Source organism: Sceloporus undulatus, chromosome 2 (assembly GCF_019175285.1).
Source record: "Sceloporus undulatus isolate JIND9_A2432 ecotype Alabama chromosome 2, SceUnd_v1.1, whole genome shotgun sequence".
Lineage (NCBI taxonomy): Eukaryota > Metazoa > Chordata > Lepidosauria > Squamata > Phrynosomatidae > Sceloporus > Sceloporus undulatus.
Window position 1 is genome coordinate 282,483,818 of NC_056523.1, and position 6,000 is coordinate 282,489,817.

At 36.2% G+C, this 6,000-nt stretch overlaps 1 long non-coding RNA gene across 1 annotated transcript in view; it reads left to right on the top strand.

Moving 5' to 3' along the window:
* The window catches only part of LOC121922917, a 78,988-nt gene extending 73,529 nt beyond the window's left edge, over positions 1-5,459 (top strand). The window contains exon 3 of the long non-coding RNA XR_006102259.1: positions 1,958-5,459. This is a non-coding gene — a long non-coding RNA (uncharacterized LOC121922917). The remainder of the gene's footprint in view (positions 1-1,957) is intronic.
* The last annotated feature ends 541 nt before the right edge of the window (positions 5,460-6,000 follow it).

The following is a 6,000-nucleotide window of genomic DNA, read 5'->3' on the forward strand; positions in this document are numbered from 1 at the left end:
CATTACTTTAAAAAAACACCTAGGTTTGATATGAGAATAGGATAAGACAGTCCTTACATATGGAACTGTGGTGTGTCTCTGTTCTCACCCCCTTCAGGACTCAGAGGTTCCAGTGGATATTGTAATCATTCTGCACATGACTATAGAGACTTAGCTAAATACAGTCGGCCCATCTTATACACGGATTTTTTATACACAGATTCAAGCATCCACGATTTGAAAATGTTAAAATATATATATAAATTTCAAATATCAAACCTTGATTTTCCATGTTATATAAGGGACACCATTTTGCTATGTCATTATATTTAATGGGACTTGAGCATCCACGGGTTTTGTTATCCACGGGGGATCTTGGAACCAAACCCCAGCGTACGACGAGGGTCCACTGTACTTCTTTGTTTCTCACCACCAGCTACAAAATGGTCATACAGTGGAGGATGCAGCTGCATTGTGAGTCCTGGGGGAGGGGGTTGGTTGTTGCATGAGGTTAGGGGAGAGAAAGAAAGAGAGCTGATGGCTTAAGTCCAATTTATGTGATTGTAAGTCACTAACAGGATGGCAACTTTTATTATGGTCTTATTGGCACAACAAAGTTACAGGTGATAACATTATTTCTTGAAACTCATTATTTCCACATTCTGTTTGTTCAAATGTACTACTGCCATGAACTCATTAAGCGTCTTCAGTAAATCACTACTCTGCATCCCTTTTGCTGCCATATCAGAATTATAATAGGAACATATGAAACAATATTGAATTAGACCAGTTGTCCATCTAGTGCAGCGTTTATCAACTCTGACTGACAGCAACTTTTCAGGTTTTAATGAATGATTCTTTCATAGACTACTTGGAGATCCCTAGTGATACTAACATATCCCCATCCAAGTACTAACAAGGCTCAATCTTGCTTAGCCTTCCAAGTCAGACAGGATTGGGTGTGTTCAGTGTTCAATAATGCTGAATGACCCTGTATATCTGTAGTAGGGAATATCTGAAACATGTATATGCAACAACTGAGCAGCCTAAATGATATATAGCTTATTATTATTATCAAAAGAGGTGAACATGAAAGTAAAGTGAAACTGTGCTTAAAGAGAATAATAGCTAAGATAATAAATTAGCTGACAGAGGTAAACACATGTTACAGTTGACTCACACATTCTTGAATACTTAGCTAATTGTGATAAGAAACAGGAATGAAAAAACCTAACAAAAACAATAACAGAGTTTTAGAAACATGGAATCCTGAATAGCATATGATTGAATTTACATAGATAATAGGACAATAAAAAAGAACATTTCATTATTCATAATTACCTGGAAACAATTTAAATTAATAACATACATCTGAGTAATAGAGAAGCTATTGTAAATGCTTTATTTTGAATTAAATATGAAGCATTTTTGAAATGGTACTTTTTGTGTTCTTCATTTGGATGTACTTGTAATTCAAATTCATTACTTATGTGAATCTTGGAATATATAAGACAATACTTTTCATTTATATCTGATATTAGCTATTCATTTTATACAAATCTCAGTGAAAAAAATCAGGAATATTGGACTTCAAAGCTCAAAGTGCTCTACCAGCATATAGCTACCATTTCCATGAAAATCACTTCACTAGTAGAGCTATTTTAATGGGAACATTCCTAGCATTTTACATTTTCCTGAAATGTAATGCTACCAATTCTAGCCAAGGTTGCCATTCAAGTAGACAAGAAGTATTCTGCTGGGAGTTTGGCCCAGAACATTCAGCTAAGTGTGGCAAACACAATGTTGAGCAGTTGTTCCCATTAATGTCTGTAGATTTGTTTCTAAGCAAAGGTTTTGTTATGTTTGGGGTGTCACAAGGTACTGTTTTGTTCTCTTTGCAATAAGGCTCTAGTGGACAGTTGTTAGAAGTTTTGGGGTGTGTTTTACCAGTCACCTGATGACTCTTTCTCTGTTACAGCCAAATGATGTGAAGCTACAGACCTGACTGCTGAAAGAAGCAGGTATACAATGAGGATGCTCTTAGACTGATCATCATCGTTGAAGGCATGTGTCCTATGGAGTACAGATAACTTTTTACCAACTTCGGCTATGTTCTAACCACATCTGTTCATTGAGTGGGGAAGCTTAGACACCATGATCGAGGCACTGGTAACCAGAACATTGGATTACTGTAATACAGTCTCTATCTGGGAATGCCCTTGAAGCTTTTAGGACACTAAAGCCAATGCTAGGTATATAAGTAGAATAGCTCACCATGAATGGAAAGAACTGCACTGGCTATCAATTTGCAATGAAGGCAGATTCAAGGAATAGACATATAAAGCCTAGACAACATAAAACCAGTTTACCTGAAAGACACATTAGGTCTCTGTGATCTTCAGGAGAGGCCTTTTTGTTTGTATCACCTCACACTGAGTTCTGTCTGGAAGCAATGTAACAGTGGGACTTCTCCATCATCTGAAATGAATTCCTCTCCACAGGTTGTCAGGCACCGATCATCATATACTTCTCACACACACACATATGAAAAAAAAAATACCATGGTTTTTCCATCCCTTTACCTGATTCCATTGTATTAAGCCTTGTCTTGTTGAGCCTTGCAGTCTGTAATATTGTTATATTTTTCAGTGTTTTGCTTTATAATTTATTGTAAATTGCTTTGGTTTTTTTTAATGATGTGTAGTATATAAATATGTTTAAATATATAGACATTAGGGAATCAGGTTATAAACTGGTTTTCTGCCTCATTCCATTTGTTTGTTGGAGAGATCTGTCTGGGTGGCAAAGTTGCTGTCCCAATGTTTCCTTGGCCATTTGTGATTGTGCATTAGAGTTTCACAAACTTCAAGTATACTTGTAGTCTCAGTTATGACTTCCCACAATTCTTGCCTGGAGCTACATGGCATACAATTTTGTTAGAACAGGGCCTTCCTTACTTGCATAAGTGTAAGCAGTGAGTAAGTGATTAGTTAAGACTATGAGCTAATGCCTTCTGAGTTATAAATATGAAATATAAATGACTCTGGCATTTCAGGTTACTAACCGATCACTGGTGATGAGGCTTTCAGATGAAAAGAAAATGATTTAACACTGAACACAGTGTTCTTGATGTTACCCTCTTTTAAGTCATTAACATCTATTATCTACAAATTTAAAAGTCTCTAAGTAAGCTCCATAGACCTGAACGCTCCAAAAGAAATTAAAAAATTTAAATTGCCATAATTATGGGGCCAATCACCCCTTCCTAAGAGAAACCCCAAAGGAAGGAAGTAAAGGGGATGAAATACCCATGTTGTTTCATTTGCTGAGATATTTCTCTAATTGCTCTGTAAGATGGGTATAGTTGGATGGGACATCCTCTGCTATGAAGTAGGCCACAGATCTTATGTCTTCCCATGATACACCTAGAAAGTAGACTTAAAAAAAAACCTGGAGGCTGTTCATTTCATCAAACTATTTAGAATAAGAGGACATAGAATCACAATGATATTGGGCTAGAAAGGGACCTGGAAACCATTTAATCCAGTTTCTTCAGATAAAAACCTTGAGTGAATATAATATATTTATATTGTACCACAAGTGGAGTAGGCAAAGGTCATGTGGATAGAGGTGGATGGAGCTGTGATTTATTTATTTATTTATTTAGGCCTCCACAATATTAGAAAGACAAGAAAATGATGTGTTCTGTACTGCAGCCAAAATTAGTGTGTAAGTTAACACATCTCTAATCTCCCCAAAAGGAAAATAGTTATCTTCAAGATTGCCATGCTACCTCCTTTTCAGAAAATAAGTGGATCCCCAATCTAACTGTTTTAAACATTAGTAGTTTATACATCAGGGACACAATCCATTCTGATATATTTGAAATAGTGGATTATCCTGTGACCACCAGATGAAAATACACTGTGTTGTTTTCTTTGATTTATTTTGCTTTCACTAGTGCTCCACTGAGTGACAAGCTTATTTGTTTCCAAGTTTAAACTAGAGAGTCTCTTTCAGACTTTTACATATTGGTTAAATCCCTTTTCTGAGCCACTGACAGATAATTTCCCATTCAATTGTTCTAATTTGACTGATGTACTAAATATGCCCATCTTGCTATAGCAGCTGGTATAACCAGACCAAAACAATTTGGAGATCTCCAAAAACAGTTTTCTGTTAGGACTTTGGCAGTTATATCTTTTAGCTACAGTCTTGAATCTTTTTCTGCATCATATCTAACTGAACATTATGGGACCAAATGCTGAGCAACTATGCATGGAATTGTGAAACAGAGTGTACTTTGAAACATTCTCAGTGTAAGTGTAGGCTTGAAACACTTAGCCAAGTATGTATCAGGGTTCAGCCATTCAGCGTAGTATATCCACAATGATTACAGAATATAAGAAAACTATTTTAGGAGGTATCTCCACTACAGTTATAACAGTTTGATACCACTTTAACCACCATCATAAGGAAGCCTGGGAGTTGTAGTTCAGTGAAGTATTTCAAAATTCTCAGCTAGAAAGCTCTAGCATACCCCACAACTACACCTCTGGAGTTCTTTAGGAGAAAATTCTAAGTACCTCACTAAAATACAAATTCCAGTTTTTTGTAGGATGAAGTCATGGCAACTAAAGTGGTATGCAGCTGTTGTACTGTAACTATGTTGTGTAGATACATTTTTAGATTGATTATTAATATGACTAACAGTGCTGCCCTACACATACTTGGAAGTAAGACACATTGAGCTCAATGGAACTTACTCCCAGGTGGTATAGGATATCAAGTGGTATAGGATAACAGTACAATATGCCACTATCCAAGGATATTATTACAAATAACAATGTGCTGGAGGATGTCTTGCTGCAAACTGGGGGAGAGACAAGGGAAAATCGAGTACATGTTCCAGTTGAAGAACTGGTTTTGCAACCAATCGTGCAATCAGTACTGGAGCCATCAGCATGCCTAGGAATCACAAGAACAATGAACTACTGTTTGAAGAAGCAGAAAAAAGTAGACCATGTCATGCAAACAATATCTACTGAAATTCCCTCTTGTACACAACCATTAAAGATACAGGAGCCCTATCCCTTATTTTCCTGGCAACCTACATAATGCTTCTCAAAGTGATGTGGGGACTTGCAATTATTATTTCCCCCCAAAAAACTGCCAGGGACCAACACCATATTTGCACCCATCAACTACAGTTGTTTATTTATCTCCTGTAAACCTGCCAGAGACCAGCAGCCAATGGTTCAGGGACTGGTGCCAATGCAAGGACCATCACTTTGAGTATCACTGAAGTAATGTATGAAAGATAAAGGATGTTTAAACAGCTTGGTTTCTCATTTCCCCAGCTTGACAGCCTTACATTTCGTATTTTCATTGCAACATGGGTACAGGTTGAGTCTCCCTTATCCAGATTTCCAAAATCTGAAATATTCCAAAATTCAAAATTGTCCACTTGGGTGGCTGAGTTAGTGACACCTTTGCTTTCTGATGGTTCAGTGTATACAAACTTTTTTTTATGCACAAAATTATTAAAAATATTTTGTACAAAATTATTTCCAGGCTATGTGTACAAAGTGTAAATGAAACATAAATGGATTTCATGTTTAGACATGGGCCCCATCTTCAAGATATCTCATTATATATATGCAAATATTCCAAAATAAGAAAAACTCCAAAATCCAAGACACTTCTGGTCCCAATTGTTTCAGACAAAGAAGACTCAAACTGTACCGAAATGTAGTTTTTTGACTAAATTTTGCAGTGCTCACTTTTAATCCAAATGAGTCTGTTAATTTTTATACACACAGAAAAAGTAAGATGTTTGCTTATTTGAAATGTAATCATATTCTTAAGATCAGTATTTCTCTGTGTGTGTGTGTTTTTTGTGTGTGTGTGTGTGTGTAATGCCTTCATTTTCCCACAACTTTCACATGATCTGAATTTTTTTAAAAAAATAAGGACAAAAAACCTTGAACCATATCCAAATTTAACTGTATCTAAAATAAA